Source organism: Cyanistes caeruleus, chromosome 4 (assembly GCF_971803275.1).
Source record: "Cyanistes caeruleus chromosome 4, bCyaCae1.hap1.1, whole genome shotgun sequence".
In the NCBI taxonomy this organism is placed as follows: domain Eukaryota; kingdom Metazoa; phylum Chordata; class Aves; order Passeriformes; family Paridae; genus Cyanistes; species Cyanistes caeruleus.
Window position 1 is genome coordinate 59,956,217 of NC_141704.1, and position 26,166 is coordinate 59,982,382.

Here is a 26,166-nt window from a genome sequence, read left to right on the forward strand (position 1 = left end):
GATTTAAAGCCAAGAAGCCAAGCAAGGAAGAAACACTAACAGTTTGAATGATCTGGAGAGCTAATGGTTTTCCATGGAAAAAGCCACTGAGCATGTCTTACACTAATGGCATGATTTTTTGTAAAAGGCCTTAGGGCAAAGGCTGGTTTGAATCTTAATGGAAGCAATCAGGACTGCAGTTTGAATGCTCTCCTCAATCTTATACACCCAAGTATCACTCACCAACACAGCCTCCTTCACCTTTAAATCACCCTGTCCATGGAAGCATTCTTCAGCCTCTTCAGACCACGTAGCAGATCTCTTATTTATGCTGGGACTGGCTAGCTGCACTCAGATAAATTAGGCAAGAACAGAAAACACAGATACTTGAGCCCTTATCTTTATTTTTGGTTTCTGGAAGGCCACAGACATTTTGACATAGACAAAAATCACACAGCATCAACCGTGACAAGGCAGTCTGGTTTTGGGTCTTATTGCACCCACAGCTGAAACCCAAAATGTGGGCACTTACCAGCCCAGCAAGTGCCAGCCTGGAGCTTAAGAAACAAGTTTCGATCCAAACCCAGGGAGTCTGGCATAACTAAAGGGGCCTGGACAAAACTAACCACCTCATTAACTCCAGGGACCCAACCAGCTGATAGCTCACACATTTCCTACCACAAAACAGTAGATTTGAACAATGAACATGCACAGAAGCCACTGAATCAACACAGCAGCACTGGAGGATGCAGACAACATAGCAAATCACCACAGCAAAAAAACACTTTCTGGAAGCATAATAAAATATTCTGAATAATCTCATGAGTCAGAGATGAGTAACACAAGATTAGACCATTCAATGAAGTACTTTTAAGACCAGCAACAAGAACAAACTACAGAAGGTTTAAATAAAAGCTTTCAAATCACTAACTTATCAGATATTAAGTGAAACTAGACATGATTTACACAAAGAAAAAATATGACTAATCTATGACTAATTTCATATTAATCACTGTGTCCATCTCTGAATTGGAGTGCCACTGTATGCAGTTTCTGTCAGCTAGTGCTTTAATTCTACAAGCCATAGCCAAAGCAACAGATTGTGCAGTTCATCGTCTGTGAAAATGCAGATGTTAGTTGATGGAAGATGCAAAACTCTCTGAAAAATATGGAAGACTACCACATTAATTTAACTGAAGATCTCATGCCCAAAACTCACGTTACTGAAGCAGGGTGATGATAAGTCTGTGGGATCAGATATGAGAGAATGACAGATCTAAGAGCACCAAGCGCTGGTGCTGTCAGTGTTCTCCCCTCAGAGCTGTGTTATGTTTGCTGACACTGAGGTGATTAAAGCCATGGATCCTGTTTATCAGACAACAACCCAAAGCAAGCAGAGGCTGGTAGAGTTTTGTTAGAGGAAACTGCTTTTTCTTTAGGGCAAGATATCACAGTGAAGCACTGCTATCACTAAATGAACACAGGAAGATTATCAAAGTGTTTTCTCTCTCAGGCACCAGTTTGGTTTTCCTCTACTACAAATGCAAAAGAGCCAGGAGAAGCCTCCATGTCCCTCATCCCTTCAACCCTGGCACACCCCATCAAATGCAAAAGGCACTGCTCTATCAGTGGTGTTCATCTCCTAAACCTCACTGGTGTTGCCATACTACTTTCTGTCTTCCTTCCCAACTCTGCTCAAAACAAGCACAAGATATTCCTTGACCAAAAGGCATCAGGCTTTTACACAAGGTTAATGTGGTAGTTTGACTGGGAAACTCAAATTGGCAAATCTAAACCACTAGAGTTCCCCTTTACACTTTCCAGGAACATGCCTGCCCTGCAAATTACTCTTAATTGTTCTGGGCATCCTTTACATCCTTCGAATTCGCAGCAATACTTTGACATTCCTCAAAGGAACTTAAATAGCTCCAATCGCCACAAACTTAGAGAATCCTGTTATTGAAGCACACACAGACCAACTCTGTGTTTCCAAATCTGGGAAGTGAGGAGGAAGCTTTGCAAGAAGCAAAACCCAAAAGCACTTACCAAGAAAAGGAACAAAATAATATCCCTTTGCTGCTGTCAAGAGGAGGCAGCCAAATGATTAGAGTTGAAAACCCTAGAAATTAGGATCAATTTAACTAGTTGTTTTGCCAGCTTCACAAGTAAGTTTTATACATGTATTTTGCTTTCTCTCCATGCAGACACTTGGGTTGTTTCATCCCTTTTAAGTTGGTTACATGCTAATACACATGCACACATCAGGATTCAGCTGTTGTGCTTATATGCACTGCAAAAAATCCTGAAAATACCATCAGAATCACAATCTTGTTGTTCCACACAGTTTTAAAGCATGTGATTGCAGAATAAAACCCTCAGCACATATTTCTGGCCTGGATTCTTAAGGAAATTAAGCTTATGTGGTAGTGGCTTTTGTCAGTCCTCACTCTAATAAATTTTCAATTTGCTTGTCAGTTTTGACCACATTTGGCAGAAGTCAAAGAGATCTAAACAGGTGTCACATTCCTACACCTTTGGGAAAAAATTTTATGCAGGTAGAGGAGACACATTCAAATCAGCCTCTCAGGCTGAACCAGGATCAGACTCTACTGCAGAAACTCAGCAACTCCCTCCTTTGGCTGGTCCAGCAGCTGCTCCATCAGCAACCTCAGGGCAAGTCCCATGGCCACCAGTGGCAAATATAGTTAGTCCCACTTCCTAATTTCATTCAGGAATCTGCTTTATAACTAACCTATTACAGCACTTTAGTTAAGGAATGAACAAGGATGCTGACACAAGTATTAAAAACCATTTCACAAACAGAGAACATTATTCTCAGAGGAAAAACTTCATTAGCTTTCAGTCTGCCTTTTTTAAGAGGTCGATGTCTTGCAAGAACAGAAAAAGCAGCTTCTCTCTCAGAGAAAATATCAAGGAGGCAGTTCATGACACAGAAGAGATGCAGGCAGAGTACAAGACTCAGGAGCTAAACAAGATACAAAATCATTTTCCACTCCTAGACCACCACTCCAAGAGCAGACCAATTACACAGCAAGTTAAAAAGTCACCAGCAGCAGCTTCCCCCCCAAGCTCTCCAAGGCCATAATATGCAAAATCACATCCACCACTTGTCAGAGGGCACTTTAGCCAGCCTCCAGTCTGGAGGACAGCCACAACAGCTCCTGCAAACACCCCAGGTCAAGAGAAACACATGTCCTGATGACAGCATGGGGAAAATACTGGTCCTGCCAGGAGCATGGATGTGATGAGGGGATCTCTCTCCAGCTGGGAGAGTCAGGCTCCACTTATTAACAGAAGGTACTGGCATCCACAGCCCAGGACTCTGAGCCAAGCACTGCAGTGTGTCAGAAGCAATGTGGTGAGGTTTATGGAAAAGAGCTTCCAAACACCGGGCCTGGGAACAAGACAGAGACTGGGCATAAATGTAAAGTTATTCCACAAAAACAATAAGCCTTAAATCACAATGAATTTCAACCAACAAAATTCATTGTACCACATCCTGAAATAGAGTCAGATGAGGATATCAAAGCCAGGCTGGACTGAGCCCTGAGCAACCTGGGATAGTGAGAGGTGTTCTTGCCCATGGCAGGGGATTGGAACTAGATGATCTTTGAGGTCTCTTAAAACCCAAACCAGTCTATGATTGTATATCTGACCCCCAGAAAGCAGCATATTCACCTATGAGCTTTCCACTCAACTTAGTCCAATGAACTTTCCTACTTCATTCACCCAGTTTTCACTCTCACAGAAGAACAAGCCCTGGCCACCACAGCAGCCAAGCAGACCCCAGCTCAGTGAGAGCCACTTTCATATTTCACATGAAATATGGATAAATAATTTTTTCATATTTAACTGGTTGGTTCATTTTGTGGAAGAGCAGCTGTTTGTTTTATTAAGGAAAGAGGCAAACTTTGCTTAGACTCCAAAATGAAAGGTCAGATGTGGTCAAAGAACTACTTAGAAGATGCTGAGGGTAAACAAGTGCACCATTAAGTTTTTGTCGTGTTATACTTTCATTTAGAAATCACCTAATAACCATCTTTCCCATGGGAAGAGCTAATATTAGAAGCAGGATACATCCCACAAATGTTCTATTAAACATCCTACAAACAGATGTTCCTAGAGTCCAACAATTCAGCCAAACAGATTTTTAACTGCTGTATAAAATTTGAGAGACAGCAAAAAAGACTTCAATATCACTTAAATGGATTATTTTCTACCAGGTAAACTGGGGAGGAACCATCTTCAGGAGAGGTTGTGAAGCACAGGGAGATCTGTCCCCTGTGCAGAAGGGTGACCCCTAAGCCTCTCACTGGAAGGCTGCAGGATCTTGTCCCTTTGAGCCATACCCAGGAGCACGTGCTGCTGTCCCGTGGAGGAGATGGTGGAAGCAATGAAGACAGGAGAAGATCTTTCCAAGAGATCTTTTCAGGGAAAGTCACCACATCTCTCACCTCCTGCAATCCAAACTCATCCTCATTACTGTACACAGTCATTGAGTCTCATTAGAGATCCCTCCACACACAAAATGAGAGACTTATTCTATGATCTATGGTTCTATGACCTTCTGTCTCAGCTCCTTTTATCCTGAAATTTCCTCTAAGAATCCTATAAACCTATGAGGGGACTAAATAGTAAAACACAGCTCCTGCTTTATCTATAGGGCAAGTCATCACTCACAAAAACTTTGATTTCTATAAAACCCTTTAGCTGCTGAGCTGCAAGACAACCTTCACTTCCCACACATTCCTTGTTTACTATCCTTAGGTAGCTAGCATCTCTCTAACCCAACAAAGACAAGGTCTAGGAGACACTGAACTGGCATTCTCTGCTAAATCTGAGGCTCTGCAGGTCAAGATGAGCTTAAGAGAGGACTACATCCATGCAGTGCTCTACAGAGGGTGGTCTAGATGAGCCAGGAGAACACAAGAAATGAAGTACAGGGAAGAGAAGGATAAATTGGGAAGATCTGTATGAGCTGTGTGTGCAGCACTGCACAACTTGCCATACAGAGATGCCTGCTACCTCTCTTCTGCATAGAAGGCATCTCAAGCACAGGGCTCCCAACATGCAACAGCACATTGTTTTTTAATTTGGGATTTCCTCCTGCTCTTCATGCAGCTGGGGACCGGCAGGCTGAGAGAGCACCTCCTGCAAGATGGAATTACTGAAAGAGCTTCCCGCAGGTCCTCATTAAACCCCAGTAATCCTCACAGACATGGCAGCAATGCAGCTGGTGGTAATGCATTTCCCCTTTCTGCTTGCATCACTGATTATTACTCATAAGGGCACTTATAATCTTTATATAGAGTTCTTTTATGTAGCCTAATTTGCTAAGAAGTAATCACTCTTCTCCTCCCTTGGTACTACAAAAGAGGGCTGTAAAGTGATTTCATTTGCAGATTATTCCAAGGCTGTCCTTCCCAGAAGTTTCTTTCAGATGTTCAGTCTGAAGCCAGATACATTTGATCATTAGAAAATATCTAAGAGAAGCCCTACATTTTACCCAGTTTTGTGTGGAAAAGATGAGTAATTTAGGAAGCTTTACATCTCTGAGTGCACTTTGAGTTGCTTGCCAAATAAATCCATGAACTTCCTTTTTAAAAAAAAAACAACAAACCACCACTGCAGCACTGAAGAATTTAACTCTCCACACAGAGCAGGGTAAGTGGAGTTTACCTAATGCTCAGAATGAGCACAGGACAGAAGAGCAGCACAGACACCTGCATCACACACAGCAGGAGAGTGATGCATTTGTGTGTCTGCCCAGAGCTGTAGCTCCAAAATTCATGTCTGGTGATCACACAACAGCATGCTCTGGCTTCAGGTTCAGGGCTCTGCTGCCAACCCATTCAGGAGCTCCAGCACATTTCACCTCGTTCTTCCAGGCTTCCCTCAGGGGAAGCAACAAAATACAGCCTAAACCCAGAGCTGCTATTCCGTGCTCAGACTCCAGTTCTGTGTGTGCAATTCAGACTTTAAAGACCCATCTCATTATAGCTTTTCCAACAGTTTTTGGACAATAAATATGCTGGATGCTGAAAAGGTCACTGTTGAAATAATCACTGTCTTCCACTAACTACCACTCCCTACAAGTAAGTTGAAAAAAAGGGAATACAGATTTGTATCCAGCCTTCCCTGTAATCCAAGAGTGTTCATGACAGATGATTTTGCTTCTGGATGAGTCCAAGTCCTTGCTGAACTCTCAAAATTTCCGTAAACACTCACCAAGGAAGAGAAAATGAATGACTGGATTGCAGCACCTCATGACACACAAACCTCAGAGCTTTAGCTGTTTAAAACCACCCACACCAAGCAAAGGAATAGACTGTAGTTACAAACTCCAAACAGCAAAAATAGGACTACTTAAGACAGAAGAAAATGGTTTTTTAAGAGCAGAACAATTCAGGCAGTTGTATTTGCAAAAGCTTCCTTCTACATGCCTCTATGCTTCTGTTTCTAAACAGTTTTTCCATACTACAATGAATTTTGTGTAATTACTATGCACTGAGAAACTTAATTACACTGTATTAACAATAGAGGTTTTGACTTCCTATCCAAAGGCTCTGCTACTTTTAATTAAACTTGAACATTGTAACCTTGTTAAGCCTATGCAAATCCAACACTGTGAAGTTGCCTGTAATAAATCCAGAGGCAATACTGCAGCCTCAATGCAAGGATGCTGATACAGAGTTTAAAATAAGCTTTGTTAGTACAGATCAAACAAACACGCCAGAGTGTGGGATATGGTTTTGCATATTGAACTTTGCACAATCCATCCTCAGTGTGTTTTCAAAAGGTCAGTGAGCCACTACAAGTCTCCTCAATTCCTTGTTAAAGCTGAACAACAGAGTTTTCCATCAGATTTGCAGCAGATTGAGGATTGCAGCTGATTTCCCACATGGCAGCTATGCAAACCACAGGACCCAAGTGAGGTATGACCTGACAGCACTGTGAAGTCAAGGAGGGAAGAGAACATCGAACAAGATAAGCAGGGGAGTCTGCTAACCCAGGCCAACACCACTCATCCCCTCTGTCTTAGCATAAAGGAACCAGATTTGATTCAAAGGGCATTTTTTACAAAGTTATAGCACTGACTTAATGGAGCACCACCTAAATATCCACTTCCTCAAGCCAAGGCTGGATTAGTCCCAGAAAGCCAAGTTCTGATGCTCACACTTGCATGTCATGGAAGTAGAGTATGAAGGTGCCAGGTCAGGGCTAAAACAATTTTTAATGTTTTCCAAGTCTTTTCATGCCAGTCACAGATCCTTTATAGTCAGAGTTGTGAAGATGCAGTCTAGTCCCAAACCCCGAGGGAGAATGATCCAGACATGCATGTACCCACTGATTCAGCAGCTGGAGCTCCCTGCTCTCCCAAACAGATGCAATTATCCCTAAGATCATATGAAGGGACAGAGTGGGGTGGGAAAAGGAAGGAAGGTGGCTGTATGGCCACCTGAGAGCTCTCCCTGAGGATGCTGCCCTTAATCTGGGCTGCAAGGAGAAGTTATCCCGATGGCCCCCTCGCCTTCTGAGTGCTCCAGACTGCCTGGCCAGGGGGAAGAAAGGCTGTGCTGCAGGCAGGCACGTCTGGCAGGCAGCTCCAGTGAGGTGAGACTGCTCTGGGACAGATGGGGCAGCAGGGGACTCTGCTGCAACTCCTCACCAGTTGTCCCCTCTGCCTTTGCTCAATCTAAATTTGATGTAACTGATCATTTGCATGAGGGAAGATATCAAAGCAAATTTAAAGCCCCTCATGGGGCTAGATAGTACTATATATAGTGCAACTACAGTTGCACTGGCTAAGAACCAATTTTGGCAAAGCATGGGGCTTTCTGGAAAGCGGGGCCAGGAAAACGACAAATAAAGGAAAGAACATGCGATTGTTCCCACTGCTCCTTCTCAGTAACCATTTCATTACATCACTATTTTCTTAACTAATAATTGTCAAACTGTAATTTTTGTTATTTCAAATTTATAGTTTCCCTTAAATTAAAGGTATTCTTAAGCCAGGAAGAAGCAAAAAGATCTATCTGCCCTACAGATATCATGGCAAACTTAGGTCAGAATTAAAACAACAAAGAAACTATTATTTCCCCAACCTCCTTAAAAAGGGAGAGAACAGTGAACAAGATTACTAGCAGGCAGAAGAAGGAAAAAACCAACAAAAACCAAACGAAACAAATAATAAAAAAGAGTATGAAGAGCCTTTGTTCCCAGGAAATCCTTTTAAAGATCTGAGGAGACTCCAAGCGATGCAGCTGTACTTCCTGTGACCTGCAGCGTCCAGTTTGGGAGCACTAGAAGGGTCACAGCCTGGGGTCATCTCGGTACAGCCACACTGCACACACAGAGACCTCAGCACAGGAACCCCTCACAGCAACTGAGACATCCTGGGCTGCAGGGAGCCACGCTTCAGAGCTGTCCTGCAAAGGGGACCCGCTCAAGTCATACGCGGTAGCAGGATTCTCTCAACACTCAGAGCTGGGGTTGCTCAGCCGGCAGAAAAGAAGGCTCCAGGGAGACTTTAAAGCACCTTCTGGGGCTACAAGAAGGCTGGAGAGGGACTTCTAACAAGGGCACGTACTGACAGGGCAAGGGGGAATGGCTTTAAACTGAAAGAGTATGGGGTTACATTGGAAATTAGGAAGAAATTCTTCCCTGTGAGGATGGTGAGGCTCTGGCACAGGCTGCCCATGGAAGCTGTGACTACCCATTCCTTGAAGTCTCCAAGGCTAGGTTGGATGGGGCTTGGAGCAACCTGGGATAGTAGAAGGTATCCACTTGGCAGGAGGGCTGGAACTGGGGGATGTTTAAGGTCCCTTCTAACCCAGGCCATACTAGGACCCCTTTAGAGCAGAGTCTGCAGTAACAAGAGACAGCAAAGCTCTTTAACAACATAAAGTTAATAAAACAGCACCTTAATGAAACTGCTGCAGGATTAGATAAACTGATTACCAGAGAGTTTGTCTACATTGAAGAATTAACTCCAGCACTGTCCCTGACTTGCTCTCCCATCTACATCTTGAATTCGAGCACAATGCTTAACTTCAACTGGCAGGAGACACAGGCAAATGTTTGAGTAAGCACATTAAGTAGTGCCTAAGCACCACTGCAGGCAACCAACACTCAGGGACCCTAAAGCCCTCCAACTATTCCCATAACTCCATCATGCTCTGTGGACAAACTCAGAAAGCAACACAACATTTGTATACATATTTTAAATGTTTTACATGTTTTAGAAGTTTTGTGCTGCATATGAAGCTTTCAGACCCCTTGGCATCCTTAAAAGCACAGCTACTGCTATCCAGAGCAGCATTCTTCCTGCAAAGGATGCCCAAGATCCCTCATGTTTGACTCATTTGAGAGAGTCCAGCTCCACTGGGACACACAGCTGAGAATATGTCTCTTCAGCCGCTCACCACGGGAAGAGTGGCCAGACAATAGCTCAGTATTTTGGGCACACAAGCCCTTCACTGCTAGCAGGAGTCAAGTTCAATATATGTGGGCGAGATCACTTGAGCTTAACTCAATTCTGAAGGACATCAGCATGAAAAAAATGGGAGGAGAGGCTGCCAGTCCCTGAGGAATAGGAGAGGAAGGCAATAGTTATGCGTGCCTATAGCAAGGAGGTATTTTACTCCAACTGAGATCCCTTGAGCTGGAACCCAGCCAGAAAGCCCAAATAATAGCCCTTCTGCTCACAAAACCATCCCTGAATTTTGATTGTTCACAAGGTGCCTGGAACACAATTTTAAACTCATCTAAAATACAATGAGGGGAAAATATCCTGCTTCTCGTTGTTCAGAGAAGATATTAAACCAGTACTTTCTTCATTCCTGCTTTGTCTGGCTTTCATTACTCATTTTCCAGCTTTCTTCAAAACTGAAAAATTTTAAAGTACAGGGGTTTTATGTATAATTTTTTACTTTGTCCCTGCACAGGCTATCATTAGAAGTATGCAATATTTAAGCATTGCATATACACAGATAGGAAGTTTTTGCATTTACCTTGATTAAGCATTTGCTTTGTTTCTTTAAATCACCCAGCTTGTGTCTTTTACAGGAAATTAAATTAACACAAAGTGTCTTTTAATAATCATAAGAGCTTCCCAGCAATTCAATTTGCAAAATGACAGACCAGCATTCTGCATCACAGTAAGCAGTTTATCAAGCTATTCTGACAGCAGATCTTGTTCAAAGCCTTGTCCAGAAATGTAACACTACCTCCTACTATTCCAGGCGTGCAGTCAATGACAGAAAACAGTTATGAAAACACAGCCAAGCACAGGCTCTCTCTTCACAGCATTAAAATCTGTAAATCTCTCTCTCTCTACCAGCTATGACCCAGCTGAGCTGCAGCCAGGACCAGCTCTGTGAAGACAAGTTAATACCGACCTGCATTATCCTGTTTTCCTGAAAACGAAGCCAGCTCTGCACTGCCGGAGGCCCCAGCCTTGCGTAGGAGGGAGCCTGGTGGTTCCACTCCCAAAACCTGCATGAGGTCTTAGCAGGGACTCCTCAGCACAGGTCAGCTCACAGGATGCACACAAGAGAGGAAAAGATGCAGGTAAAGACAGCATTAAAGTACGGAAAGGACTCAAAACTACAAAGTAGTTCAGGGGCAAAGGCTGTGTGTGAGGAATCGCCCCTACCAAACCCATAACACATGACCAGGGCCAGCAGCCCAAGCTCTAGGAAAGGCCTTGCTGTGACACACTGACTCCTTCACATGCCACCTGACTGGCAGTGCCTCCCAAAAAAGTGTTGTTCCTGCTCAGACAGGTCTTCTGTCTGTCCTCATACAGCACAAAGGCTTCAAGAAGCCAGATACAAGCCCTGATAGCAGGAAAGCAGTGAAAACAAGGAAGGCAACTTATCCCAGCCTCAAAGGCTATGAGTGGTGGAGTTAAGAGCTCAGTCTGGCCCTGTCCACACAGCAGCAGCTCCAGCACGAGCAACTGGCTTTTCTGCAAACACTGAGACACAGAGTGTACTCCAAACAAATATTCCCCAGAGCAGGAAAAAAAACAAAGACGCATCAAGTGAGACTTATGGGACAACTACTTTCACTCCTGGGTTCATGGGCTTTAGCCTGTTTTTAGAAAATTGCCTTTGCAGATGTCAAAATAACATCCCTCTTCCTCCTCTGTACATATACAGCTGGACATGAATCTCCACAGCCTGGCTGGCAGCATCTGCATTCAGGTTCGCAGTAAGAAGTCTAGAGGGGAAGCCACTTCTTTGGAATTCCAAACACAAGTATTTAATATGGTCCAAGTGCCAAGTATATAACCCATGGAAAGGAGGGACCCACAAGCATGGAGTTAGAAAGTTCCTTCCTTGCCACCAGCAGTATTTCCTTAATCCTTTATTCCTAAGCAGTGTTGAAAGAGATCAATATGTATGACTTAAAGACTGAAATATAGAATTGATCCTTTGCTCCAAGCTCTATTTGCACACAGGATCACAGCTAAGAATCAGTGTTCCATTCAGAAGCTGTCTCTCCTTGGCCATCAGAGCCCTGCAGAAAGGCTGCAAGTCTATTTACAGGCACCAGACCAACACAAGCTCCGTGTGGGCAGGAGAGGAAGCTCTTTCCCTTGAAGAAGCACTGCTGCATTCCTGGGCTGGCCTGCAGTTTCAAATTCCGTGGCAGCATCCAGCTCTGCCCATTCCCAGCCCCAAAAAAGCAAGTGGCACTGCAGACCCTCCAGAGGATCACAGTTCAAGGCCAGAACAAACTCATCTGCAAAACTGCACTGGTCCATCTCTTGCCTCCACTGCTCCCAGCACACCTTCCTGAGCAGGCATATCTTTGTACACCTTTTCTTCTTTGAGAGGCCTAAAAACCTCATTAGGAGCAATCTGTCCGCTCCAAAGACATAAACCAGCAAAGCCCCACGCCTCTGGGAGCGGTCTCTGACTCCATCCAGAGAAAATCATTCCAGCCTATGATGGCTCCTTAATACCACCACTGCTGGGAGGCCCAAAACATCTTCACTCCAGTGCTTGGAAAAGGGGGCAAGGGCCAGAGCCAGTCCCAGCAACACGTTTTCACACTGCCCTAGGGAATGCCAAGATTCCCATTGAGAGTCTGGACATTAATCAACCTCCAGCATTTCCTCCACCAGAGGCTCTTTAACAAGAATAGGGCTGTCACCCATTCACTTGAAAGCTGCCTTGACCAGACTGCTCTCCCCTGCCTTCCACATCCCTGCCACATACTCCATGGCTGTGGAGCACCAGGAGAAAGCTGGCATACAGAGCGGGATACGAAATCCCATCATGTAGGCAAAGCAGCTCCAGTTTGGCCCACATTAGCATGACACACAACCCTCCTCCACAGGGAGGAGTTTGCAGGTCCACAGATTCACCATGAGCAGCCCCATAGATTTTTAGTTACTTTACTTCATCTCCAGCACTCCTCTGCTTCCCTGTAACCACACGTCCCCTCCCAGAAATCTGCCTCATTTCCCACGAACGCCTACACAGTGAGCTTGGTGTACTGGCTTGTCTCAAAACCTCATCAGGCCTCAAACAGGGACAGCCAACTTTTAGAGGAGGATTTGCATTTCATTTTTCACAGTCTCAAAGCTATGCAACATGTTGAGTCTGTGCTGTAACCTCCTCTTTATCAGGGAATGATTAACAGTTTAATTTGGATTAATTTCACGTATGGCTTCTATTTGACCCCACAGTACCTCTGGCTGCCCTCAAGCTTCTGTATAAACATCAACAAAATCCAAGCACACGGGGACCTAGATACCAAAGGAAAACGTCTGCCTCAAAACTTTGCAGCACAGGCAAGATAGGAAGGATTGAAGGAAGGACACCATGAATTACAGCACTCTGAATTGCCCTGTGTGCCTGTGGGAGGGCAGGGACATGCACTGAAAGGACGGACCCTATGGCAGGTGGCACTGCCAACTCCAAAACTCAGCAATGTCCCCTCCTCGGCAGCAGCTCAGGCGGGGCTCTCACCACCCAACAAGCCCAGTCCAGTCCCCCTATATTCCCTGGGGGACCTGCTTCCTTGCCACTCATTTCCATGCCCAAGAACTTCAGCAGCAGAAACCCCACTACCCCTTCGGTACCAGGGTGCCCTACTCCCTTCCCAGCCATCCCCCTAACACCTTGACCAGACAAAAGGGACATCAGCAAAGGCATCTCCATTTATACCATCACTGGGCCTCCATCCCCAACCACCTCTCTCTTCCAAGAACACATGGCAAGTCAAACAATGTGAAGTGAACTCTGACTAGAAGCAGAAATGGGATTTTCATTGGCTCTAGCAGGTATTTAATGGAAAGCACTCCTATTTCTCACTCCACTTACAGCAAGTTATCAACTCACCCACAAATGGCTCCACATCTTAGGGCAAAGAGACAACAAAGTAAGGTGCAGAGGGAAGGTGGTAGGACCCCATTCCTTCCTTTTAACACAGATACAGACCCCCTGTTTTGCTCCTAAATGCACATTCTGCAGGAGGTACATGAACACAGCTGGATCTGAAGAATAGAAATGCTGTTCCTCATCATGTGCAACAGCAAAGCCAGACCTAATTACCACAGCCATACAAAAATTATATCTAACATTTTTACAAAGAAAAATTAACTGCAATATCACAGCCAAATCCCAATTCAGCATCAGCAGTCCAGCTGGATACATCGTCCTGAACAACTGGGTACCTGATCCCATACTACCACATATGCTGTAGCTTCCCTACCCTTTTTAGTCATAGAATGAGATGAGTAGGAAGGGACCTACAAGGATCATCAAAGTCTAATTCCTGGCCTGCACAAGATGGCCCCAGGAATCATCCCCTGCACCTGAGGTTGTTGTCCAAACACTCCTGGAGCTCTGGCAGCCTTGGGGCTGTGACCATTCCCTGGGGAGCCTGTTCAGTGCCCCAGCACCTTCTGGGGGAAGAACCTTTTCGTGATACCCACCCTAACCCTCCCCTGACACAGCTCCTGGTGTTCCCTCAGGTCATGTCCCTGGTCACACAGAGCAGAGATCAGGGCCTGTCCCTCCTCTTCCCCTCATGAGGAAGCTGCAGAACTGCAGTGAGCTCTGACCTCAGTCTGCTCTTCCCCAGATGAACAGACCAAGTGCCCTCAGCTGCTCCTCATGTGGCTTCACCTGCAGGCCCTTCACCCTCTCCATGTCCCTCCTTTGGGCATCCTCCAAGAGCCTCACATCCTTCTTATATTGTGGCTCTCAGAACTGCAGAGTCCTTCCCCTCTGAAAGAGGCACAGAGATAATCCTGTATATCAAGGCAAGCATCCCCTTGTTTCGACTCCTTCTGCATTTCCAGGTGCTCCACAAGTCAGCTCAGCCCTGCCTAAACTCTGCCGCCTGTTTTTCTGCTGCCATGCCCCAGAGTGAGGCATACACACACACCAAGCACAACACCTCTGCTCTGACAACTGCATTTCCACACTAGCACCAGGTTCCACCAGGAGCAAAATTACTTCCTAGGACAGCACAGGACAGAGTGTCAAACATCTTCCCTGCACAGAAACGCAACACAGAGAGACATCTGTTGTAAGAAAGCCAAACACACAGCAACTACAGTTTTTGTTCATCATATCTCTGTGGTATTTTCACTGGTGAATGAATAAATCATTATTTACAGCAAAAACAAGATTTCCAGTAGGAGGTTATTTACTTTCACCTCAATACAGCAGCCCTGGCAAGCTGGATGATGTACAAGCCAAGCAGCAAGTGCCTGCATGCTGGGAACTGTTCAAACAGGAATAATTCAATCTTTTTGTAGTCTCACCCTAGCTAATTTGCCACAAGCTGTCTCTTTTCAGATGCTACATGAAACACAAGAAAAAAACAAGCTGGATTAAGCTGGTCCATTTACAATCAGTTGATCTACAGAGAGTTCAGATCAGTTCATTTTCTATGTAAAAAAAAAAAATCAATTTTTTCAGCTTCAGAGGGTTTAAGGAACAAAAATTTATTGCCGTAACCAAACATTGCTCACTGGACAGGCGTGCAGTGATTACTTAACTAATGCAAACGATTCTCAGTCTGCGTGCAAGGAATGCATGGGATAATTCCAGGGCACTCTCTTCCACCAGCATTTTATGAGTACTTTTTAGGTAGCTATGGAGACGTTACAGCCTTTTTCATTTTGCTGTCATAACTAGACAGCTATTGATTTTTTTGCAAAATTCCTTGGAAGAGTGGGGAAGGGAGGGGATGTTTCAAGCACCAAGAGGCCTGAGAGCAACAAGCTGAAGAAAATGGGAACAGATCTCAGTTGGAGACATCAGCATGGAGGCTCCTTGCAAAAGATAGCCTTGAACCTGGTCCTGGCTTTGACACTTCTGCAAAAAAAGGAGGTAAACACACACACACACACACACACACACACACACACACACACACGTAACAGGGATTGTCTTCCAACGAGCTCCAAAAGGAAAAGCATTTCTAGCCACCACTGCCATCACCCTGCACAAAAGGAGGCCCTCCCCATGGCCAGGCTGTGGTTTTGCTCCAACACAAATCTCTCTGGAGGCATGGTGGGCCTCCATCCTCACAGTCATGCTGGGCTACAAGATGTTTCCCTCTCCCTCTCTGCAGGTTACATGGAGGTCTCATCCCTGACCTGCAGGTGATCAGTGCCTCCTCTCCACTCCCTCCAGGCATTACAGTTTTATGATGGACAGCTCTGCATTTCACTCTCCTTACAACAACAGCCCAAGAGCTTGGTGTGAGCTCAGCACTGCTGGTCCTCAGCAGCTGATTCTGCCCAAAGTGACACTGAGAGAAATGCCTTTTACCTTATTGACCCTTTAAGATAAATCATCCCTGCATATGCAGATTTAAGACTGCACACCATGACAAAAGAATCTGAAACATGAGATACCGACCTGGAAAACTCTGTGTCACACAGATAAGGACGTGCAAATAATCATGGAATTAGGTCTCGTTCAGAAACTCCCTCAGTAATGAGAACAACAGACCAGGCTCTGAACAGATATTCCCTTTGGATAAAACAGAAAGGAAAGCCTGTTCAACCAAAACATTTTTCTTAAATTCACTTCAGACCCAGCCACAACAATGGAGGTAGAACCTGCAGAATTATCTCTACCACAAGCTGCAGGAAGTTTACCAGCACCACCCTGAAAATAAATCTCAATTTTCTCATCTCCAGGCTATGTTTACAGCCCCATGACTGCTCAACAAAAGGACACTCTCAAGCTCTACTGCAAACGGAAAGAGAGCAAGATGCTGCTGCTGCAGAACAAACCCATGACTGCTCTGTCCACATAATGCCCATGCAGATATGCAGCCACATCTTCAATGCTGCCTTTTTAACTCTTGTGAAGGTTTGAAAGGGGGGGGGGGAAGAATTAATCATCCATGGGAAGCCCCATGACTCACCCCATCTCGCAGCCAGCTACTCCCAGATGTTTCCACCACCCCAACACTGCCAGCAGCATCCCAGCATTACAGCAGTACCACAAATCTGCACTACCCACCAGCTGTAAGCCATAAGATTGCAGTGTCCCCATGCCATAGGGCACAGTCCCAGCCCCAGCCACTGCTGTTGGATGGCTGCATGCCCCCCTCCCTGGGCACTGGGGAGGGAGAGGGGCACATCTGCACCCCAAACCCAGCCACAGTCCTCCCACTCACCCAGAGCAGGGCACACACCTCCCTAGGAACCCACACCAACACAAGTACCAGTCCTCCCGAGGAGGGGGGAGGGAGGTGTGTGCCTCCCTGCAACGGGATGCAACTCCCCTATAGCATCCAAATTCCTGCTGCTAGCATCCTAAAGATATTCCAGAAAATACAGTTCTGTCCAGCACCATCAGAGATTGCAGTGGCCCTGCCCAACACAGGAGGTCCAACACCAGCTCCAGCAGGAGTGTGGAAACCTCTGAGAAGATGCTTTTGGTTAGGACCTGTTAGTTAACATGTTTCACATCCAAGAGAAGGTGGACACCAAGGTAAGCAACTGCATGTTCCTTCTGGAGGTGAAGAAAACAAACAATAAACCAAACAAAAATTATGCAATATAGAAAAAAAAAATCCAGTCTTTCTTTATAAAAATACAAAATCCAAATTCTTAGATCCAATTTAAACTCAAGCAAGAAATATAAATATGTATTTCTGAACTTTCCCCTGTAATGTTTCCTTTACAAACATAACAAAATACAAGTGCTGTCACAAATTAAACTAACCTTGGTTAAGTGGAGGGGAAAAGAAAATGCTGATGGCTCTAAGATCCTACTGACAAGCCTTTTCAAGTCTGCTCTGATGCAAAACCACCTTCCCAGGGATTTAAATTAAGAGTAAAGAAATATTTTCCTTGGCTTAATCCTGGTTTGGAAGCAGGACAGAGGATACTACAACAAAGCCAGCACCTGAACCCACAAGGAGTCACCAGCTGCCACAAGCCTTTCCTGGAGATCAGCTGCTGAACACACCCACCTCTTCTTCAGCAAGACCCTTGCTCCACTGTGCCAATAGCTGTGGGCAGCAATGGGGAACACTCAGTGTGCCCTAGCTGCTCCAACACGTCCTCCCCTCCCTCTCTGTAGGCTACTAACGCAACAACACTGCCTATGATGCATATCCAGGTCCAGGAGAACAGACATTTGAACTTGGATCGTGAGGAAAGTCAGCAGGGACGGCTACTTCAGCCTCCAGCTACAATGTGGAGTTCCCCCCTCACAGCTCAGAGGTCCCCAAGGTACCATATAAAGGATTTTTCAGCTGTGGGATGGAGCACCTTGCTTTTCCTGGGGAGGATAAAATTTCTCTCTGGTTCTTCTAAAGGGAGCTCTGTTTACCATCCCTCCCCCACCATTGAACAAAAGTCTACCAGAGATGCTTCCAGTACATCAGGGAGAGAAAAAGTTTGAGCATCATGGCCTGTCGGGAAGGATGAAAATTTAACAGAAAAGTTTTACAGATATGAATGCTTAGCAGAAGGTTCTCTAGAAATGAAAGCAAGCTTTGATATATAAAGGATGTTTTTAGGGACAGTTGTTGCTGAAACAGCTGAGGGAACAAAGGTTTAGTTGAGTTGGAAGGTTTAGAACAAAGGTTTAGTCAGTTAGAAGAAGGTTTTATGGCTAAGGTCCAACACGTTAAGTGGTCTTCAAACAAGGCATGTTTTCTACCAAGTAAAAAAGCATAGGCAGACAGAAAGATGTTTTTTACCAAAGCAAAAAGAATTTTCCACTGCAAAACAAGTTTCAAAGTTTAACATGTAACTACTAATTCAGATGATTGGTTAGTCACCAACATAGTATGGTAATTTTAGCAGTTTTGATAGGTTATACATAAATGTAAAGGTGTTGTGTATGATGCTGATTGGTTGTTATGTACTAAGGTGCACAGCAAAAGAAAAAGATACAACACTTTGTAACATGAACAGAAAGGGCTTCAGGACTCATGGCTTGTCTACAGCCAGCAGCTATAGGCTCACCCACAACCCCCAGCTGCTGTAACCCAGTCTAGGCAATAAACAGCATTTTAAAGGAGAGGCGTCTGAAGTCCCCATCTCTCCATCAGGCTCTCGAACAATGGCCATCAAACCACCACCTCCCACATGTTTTCCAGTTTGGAATGCAGGTTCCAGCACCAGGAATGTTCCCTGTTCCTACACAACCATAGCCTCACCCACACCTCAGCCCTTGCCTTCCCCCAGCATCCTGCACACAGCAGCTCTCAGAGACAGCCAGACAGATTCCCTGACACTGGGGATGGACAAAGATGAATCCATCCTACTTTTAGAACAGGTCTAAACCCTAAGCCAGGAGAACAGAGGAGATAGGTGCTTCAAAGACACAAGAAAATGTTCCAAAATCATGCAATACACAACCACACAGCTGATATCTATGAGTACCCACTCACCCTCACACTAAGAAGATCCAAAGGCATTTGCTCCCTTTCCCTGTCACCACAGCACTTCTTCCATAGGAGCAGCCCACCTGAGCCAAGCCTAACAGAGAACAGACTCTGACAGTCTCCATATGGCCAGAGGGATTTTTACCAAGCCATGGCAGCTGTGTAAGGACACAGCAAAGCTGTACAAAACCCAAGATCACAAGGGCTACAACCACATGAGATCATAACTATTTTCAGAAATACACCAACAGCTCAGGGTGTTTTTACAAAAAAAAAAAAATGCTCTTCTCACCTGCTCTTCAAAACTGACATGAATTAGCAGCACTACACTCTGCAGAACCCTAACTTCATCTTATAGACATCTTCGCACACCAACTTCATGAATCCAAAAACATGGAGACCAGCCTCCAAACAGGATACAGGTTCTTCTCCCCATCCCTTACACTCTGCATGACCTGGGCTAGTCTAAATAGCTAACTCCCTTCAACACCTTTTCCATGATTCATAAGGGCTGTATTTCTGTAAAAACTTCTTACCTGGCTGTAGTCAGTGAGTACACACGCTTTAGAGAGAAAATATGAAGTCAAGATTCAGTAAAACAGCTTTTCTGGATTACTCTGGACAGACTCAGCCCATGAACCACAAAGCTGGGAGAGAACCAGACCCCCATGGCCACGCCTGCTGACAGAACAGATGGACAGCTGTGTGCACAGCTGCCACAGCACCAAGGAAAGGAACTGCCTTCCCTCATCCCCAAAACAGATCCTGGTACTGATTGGGTAAATACATGTGTGTTCTTGTTTCTGTCCTCAGAACAGAGCACAAGGGAAACATCTGAGAATGAGGACGTTGGAGGCTTGGCTGTTTGGCAGTTTGCTTGCTTTTACATTGTGATGTTACAGTTATTTTTACAGTATTTTTTTTGTTACCAACCATAAATTGTGTGTGCTGTATCTCCCTTCACAAGCACTGCAGTGCCCATGAACTATCTGGGGTTAATTCTACACTGACATATAAAATACACCCTGATTTTCCTATGCTTTTGCTTCAGCACTGATCAGTCTGAGACGAGGCAGGGAAGACTAGACCATTGTAATTTCCTTTTATTTTGATGTGTCCATAACAAAGCAAGAAAGCAAAGTTCTTCTCCCAAATCTGTCACATTTGGAGCCATGAGAACTGCTGGATTTAAAAGATGCTGATTCACACTAGTGGTTATCAAGTTTTTCCCATCTGTGACACAATTCGACAGCTGTCTGGCAGCACAGAGTTCTCCACTTAGGAGTTCAGATGCTGCAGCAGCCGGCTCAAGTCTCAGCCTTCAGTTTTCCACTAATATTTAGGGGAAAAGCCTGTAAAGAAAGATGCAAGCACAAACTAACTTTTCCATCAGCACACCTGACCTCAGTGCCTTTTGTGCACAGGTACCATTTGGCAAGGGGATTTTATTCATGCAAGAGTTACAACATTGTGCCTGCTGGAACAGGGATTGCCATGAAAATATTTGCCAAGGGCTGCTTAAAGCCACTGGGTTTGTTGTTTTTATCTCCTCAAACACCACAAGCCAGAGACTGCTGAAGTGGCCTCTGGTGCTGTTCCTTGACACAACTTGCACTGCTTAATGATGCAGAGGCACAGAAGGGAACAGGAAGATCCCCATCTTACCAAACAATTCCTCCCAGCCAGCACCTCTAGTGAGGAGCTCTCTCCAGAAGTACCAGCTCTGTCAGCACAAAGGAACTGAGCACTCCACAGCAAGAGCTCTCAGGACTCACAACCAGCAGATACACTTGTTTGGTAAGGCTGGACTACACAGCCCAATCTCTCCCAAGTTCTTCACTTGCATCACTCCAGGCTGGGGAAGAGTGGCTGGAAAGTGCCCAGCAGAAAAAGACCAGGGGGTGCTGGTCAGCAACAGCTGAACATGATCCAACACCTGCCCAGGTGGGCAAGAAGGCCAATGGCATCTGGGCTGGGTCAGCAATGGTGTGGCCAGCAGGACCAGGGCAGTGACTGTCCCCCTGTTGTGGGCACTGGCGAGGCCTCACCAATGTGAGGTGTGTCCAGTGCTGTGTCCAGCTGTGGGCCTGTCACTGCAACATGGACATTGAGGGGCTGGAGCTGGGCAAGGGGCTGGAGCACAAGTCTGATGAGAAGCAGCTGAGGGAGCTGGGGGTGTTTAACCTGGAGGAAAAGGAGGCTCAGGGGAGCCTTATTGCTCTCCAAAACTCCCTGACAGGAGGGTGAAGCTGGGGGAAGTTGGGCTCTGGTCCCAGGGAACAAGGCACAGGACAAGGGGAGCAGTCTCAAGCTATGGGAGGGTCAGGTTTGACATCAGCAGGAATTTCTTCATGGAAAGGGTGGTCAGGCATTGGAACAGATTGCCTAGGGAGGTTTGGAGTCCCCATCCCTGGAGGTGTCCAAGCAAGGACTAGACATGCCATTCAGTGCTCCGGGCTGGGTGACAAGGTGGGGATTGGCCAAAGGTTGGGCTCATTTACCTTGGAGATCTTTTCCAACCTAACAGATGCCGTGACTCCATGATTAATGATAAAGATGACCAAGGCAGGAGCAGGGAACAGAAAGGCTTTGCCTACAATTGGCTGGAATACCTGCATCTAAATATAGTTCCACTGAGGAAAGAAATCAGCTTTTTAGACAATTGGTTTTTCTTGGCCTTTTAACAGAAACTGAAGGACAGCCATTGGAAAAAGGAAAAAGCTTTAACCCAGCACAATTTCCTCGTGTACTGCAGAAGTCACAGAGGAGCAAAATGCACTGGAAGCTACAGGACACCAGGAAATTCTAGGTGTCCATATCAAGAGCAATACACACCATGGGAAAGCAGCTGTGAATCCAGTGTGATGACTGAATTAGTAATATGAAATTCCATTCTTTATGCACAAATAAAGTACTAATTTGGCAGCAAGCACTACTAGAAAAGTAACAAACAGTCACTGTCTTCAGTATGAGCTGAGTGAACAACAGGTCAATTTGTGAAAGAGAGGAGGGGGGATAAAAGCAGAGGATAGAAAAATGCATTATTCCCTACATCCCAAAGTATGTTCCCAGCTGAGCACCCTCCCTAGAGAGATCCAAAGCAAAGATCCCACCAGAAACCCATTGAGAGATGTCAGGACTTAATGTGATCTCTGCTGAAGTTGCCTCAAATTGGAAACACAAATGCAGGTAACAAACCCATGGCAAGCAAAACACTGACCTCCAAGACGACCAAGTTTTCAGTCTGCATTAGATGCTGACATTTCCAAATACACAGTAAGAGATGTAATCTCTGGTGAATAGCACAGAGCCTTTTCTGTATGATGCAAAGGTTAATGCTTGCAAGCCAGACATCCCCAAAGAGCTACCTGTGATTTCTGAATCTGTCATAAAATGACCACCTTGTCTTCACTCAGCTAGGGTGGGAATTTATATCAAATGCTAAATAAACATGTGGGCATAAAGACCAGCAGTAAGCATGAGGTAAGGCAATATAGTTCACCTCTTCTGGGCTGCATTGGAAAGCTAAGTCACCAATGGGATGACTAATGGGATCTCACAATTACTTATGGGGGAAGGGGCTCACTATTCAGTGTAAGTACAGGAAGGTATTAAGTAGTTTTATTTATGAAGGTATTAAGTGTTTTTATGTATCCTTAATGCACAGCTGTACGCACACATTCCATGCAAGAGAACACAACAAAACCTGCCTGAAGCTTCCAATAAACATGTTCCTTTCTTTTGTAACTTTAGAGATGTGGTTTGGCCAGGCAGAAATAGGTCAGATCATAATTGCACACTTTAAAGCAGCCACATAACTTCAGTTTTGCTTTGAAGCCCTGACAATCACCAAGGTAAGTACGAGAAGAAGCTGTCTCAGATACACCAACCTAACTTGCACATCACCACTTAGCAGCTGAGGCAAAAGTTACCAGCACTTCCTTGAGGAAGGGCATGAAAATTCAGCAGTGGGACAGGGGCTTTGCTGACCATCCCTAAGACCACGGGATGTTTTATTGCCCCCCTAAATCCTGCCTTGTATTTGGGCTCCTACTTCTCTGTTGGAAACTACTGCAAAACAGCAGAATCCCCAGTCAGAGGCATTTTGGGGGTTTTGCACCCCTTCTGAACCACCTCAAGAGTCAGGGATATGTTTTTGGAACATTTGTCCCAGATTTGGGATCTGGTCCCCTGTCCATGCTCCCTCCATCTTCCCAGGAAAACACATACAAAGCACAACAAAGAGAATCAGTCAGTTCCTCAAAGGAGTTTACAGCAACTCCCTTGTGCTCAGCAAGCCAAAGGCCTGCCTTGATGCAATCGCTCCACTGACAAGAAAGTGACTAAACTTTCCTTGGTTTCAAAGCTCTTCAGGGGAAGGATTTCCACTTCACTGAAAGTGCTCCTTTAAGTGGGGACAGAAACATCAGAGAACCCCCGCTTGGATGGATCCAAGAGACTAAACCTCCTCAAGGACAGCGCACCCAGCACCTCATCGCACACAGCTCTGCCTGCGCTCAGGGCACCCTGACCTGGCTTGGGAGCAGTGACCAGACTTTGTCCTGCTCATCACCAGGGACCAATGGGACCAGACAGGCCGGCAGCACCACCTGGGAACCTCAGACTCCTGGGAATGGCTGTCATTCCAGGAATGTTAACAATTATCCTCCTGTTGCCACGGGTCACGGGCAAAGCCTCCCCATGCACCTCCGCAGACATTTTCAGCGGCACCGCTCTCCTTCCTGTGCTGCGTGTCACACTGCACTGGCAGCACAACCCAGAAAGGGAACAGGACTCGCATCTAAATAGGAAAAAAGATGGAATTCACCACGCTTCCCTGCCCCATGGAACATCCCTGGTTTCCAGGTGCTCCACCCTGCATGTCAGGGACAAGCAGAAACGCTACTCACCAAGTTTCTTCCAGAGCCTGGATCTGCTGCAGACACACCTGCACAGGCCAAACCAACTTCAGCATTCCTCAGCACAACTCTTGCACCCAGATGCAGCAAATGGATGAAATCCCAGGGCTCAGAGCAGGAGATGGGCTGCCAAAGAGGGAACCTGCTCCTCAGGGCCCCCCTCACAGCCAGGCAAACGGGGCTCCTGCTGCCTTTGGGGAGGAGAGGAGCAAGCACCGACTTCACACTCCTGGCATGGGAACATCAACCCGCATGTGTGAGCACCAGGGCACACACTGACAGGCACTGTCACTGCCAGGAGCTGATCTCTGGTACAGCTTTTCAAGGAGCTGTGCTAAATCCAAAACTCCACTGGGACGGATACTAAACTAACCTAGGAAGTGCCCTGGCTCTTCATTTCTTATTGATGTGAAGAAGCTAAGAGGCCAAAGTCTTTGCTGCACCTGAAACAGAGAGTCGAACCCAATTTCTGCTTCCCTACTTTCCAGAAAGGCTCCCAAACCAACCTGTCACGCTGCCTCACTGAGAGCACCAGTTTTACTGAAACCTCTACTTATGTCCTTTGCAAACGTAAAGCCTCAAGATACAGCTGCTCCCTTTAATAGAGGCAATAAATCCCAAGCTGACACTCTGAGACATCTTCCTCCCCAAAGCTCCACACTGTAGGCATGGAGAATATTCCCACCCCGTGTCCCATTTGTGCTGTTTACTTTTTGGAATGCAGCGACACTTGTATTGCTCAATCCGCTGCCAGTGCAATCCACGCAGAGCCTACACACGGTGCTGCTGGTAGCGGCTGTGCTCGGGCCAGAATAAGGAGAGCCAGCAGAGCCTCTGAAGGCTCAGGCCCAGCCAAGCCCAGCCTGGAACTCTTCCCTGTGCTCCTCACTCACACGAGGGAGCGCACACGCGTTACACCACAGCCAAGCGCTGAACACCAAAGCTTCCCTTCCTCCCCAGACACAGCCACAGAGGTGCAAAGCACCTTCTTACAGCTCCAGCTGCAGCCCAGCCACGGTGGGAGCAAGCGCAGCTATTTCAGCTGGTAGAAGTCACGGCTCGAGCAGAAACAGACCTCGAGAAGTAATTACAGGATGTAGGAACCCCAGGCCTTAAATCAAACCGCATTTGTCAGCTCCAGATAAAACTCGTCACTGCAGCTTCACAGCACCAGGGCCTGAAGCGCCCTACTAGAGCCTCTCCCCAAAACTTCCCGAAAAGTTACGTCAGGTCCAGCACAGAAACAAGGCACAGAAGGTCGGGAGTGCCGAAAGCACTGGGACACGGCACGGGGGACAGGGACACACGGCCAGGGGACAGGGACACGGCCGGGGGACAGGGACACACCACGGGGGACAGGGACACACGGCACGGGGGACAGGGACACACGGCACGGGGGACAGGGACACACGGCCGGGGGACAGGGACACACGGCACGGGGGACAGGGACACACGGCACGGGGGACAGGGACACACGGCCAGGGGACAGGGACACGGCACGGGGGCCAGAGGCTGGCAGGACGTGCCGGGGCAGCCCCCGTTGCCCCCCGCTCCGGGCACACGCGGCGCTCCCGGCACCGGGGCGGCTCTGGCCCCGCTGCCGGGGGCCCCGGGCCATGGCGGCGGCAGAGGAGGAGCCGCCGGGGCAGGGCACGGCGGGGCTCATCCCGCCGGGACACGAAGTTGCCGCAGTCGGCTCCGAGCGCTCTCGGAGCGGCTCCCGGGAACTTCCCTTACCTGCGGCCGAACCGCGCAGAGCCCTCCCGGGGCGGCCGCGCCTCCGCCGGCTCCGGCAGCCCGCGCCACTCCGCTCGGTGCCCGCCCCGCTCCGCCCCGCTCCGCCCGCGGCCCCGGGACCGGCCCCGAGCCGCCGCTCTGCCCCGCCCGGCCGAGGCACCGCCCGCGCCGCTCCCGGGGCCGGCCATGAGGGAGCCGGCGGGGGGTGGTGCGGACGGCCGCGTTCCCAGAGCCCCTCAGGGGCTATCGCAGCAGCGCTGAGGCCGGAGGGGACCTCCGAGATCATCGAGTGCGGCCCATTGCTGAGCACCGCGGCACGAACCTCACCCTGGTACCAAGTGACACGTGCAGGACTAAAACACCCCCAGAAACCGTGACTCCGCCACCTCCCTGGGAACAGCCCGGGGTGCTCTGGCCGGCACCCGGCCTCCCCTGCCCACCTCGGGACCCCGACGAGTGTCCCCGGTCTGCGGTGCTCTGAAGCGGCCCGAGATCCCCCCGAATCGCTCCTCGGCAAGGGAAGGGGTCCGGCCGCGGCTGCCGAGCAGCGAGCCCGGTGCTGCAGGAGGCAACACCGCCACAGCCGAGCACCGCAGCACCGAGAAACACCCTGGTTAAA

General features: G+C 47.1%; 1 protein-coding gene across 46 annotated transcripts in view; it reads right to left on the reverse strand.

The window, feature by feature from the left end:
- PPFIBP1 (PPFIB scaffold protein 1) overlaps positions 1-25,650 on the reverse strand; it is a 104,361-nt gene extending 78,711 nt beyond the window's left edge. For 23 of the 46 annotated variants that reach the window (XM_086885091.1, XM_086885074.1, XM_086885084.1 and 20 more), the window contains exon 1: positions 25,548-25,645. The gene's annotated coding sequence lies outside the window, so the exon portion shown is untranslated. Of the gene's footprint in view, positions 1-222; positions 333-23,801; positions 24,002-24,183; positions 24,257-24,520; positions 24,825-25,547 lie in introns of those variants that run through there. The other 23 variants (XM_086885087.1, XM_086885079.1, XM_086885085.1 and 20 more) reach the window with 6 other exon arrangements.
- Between the last annotated feature and the right edge of the window lie 516 nt (positions 25,651-26,166).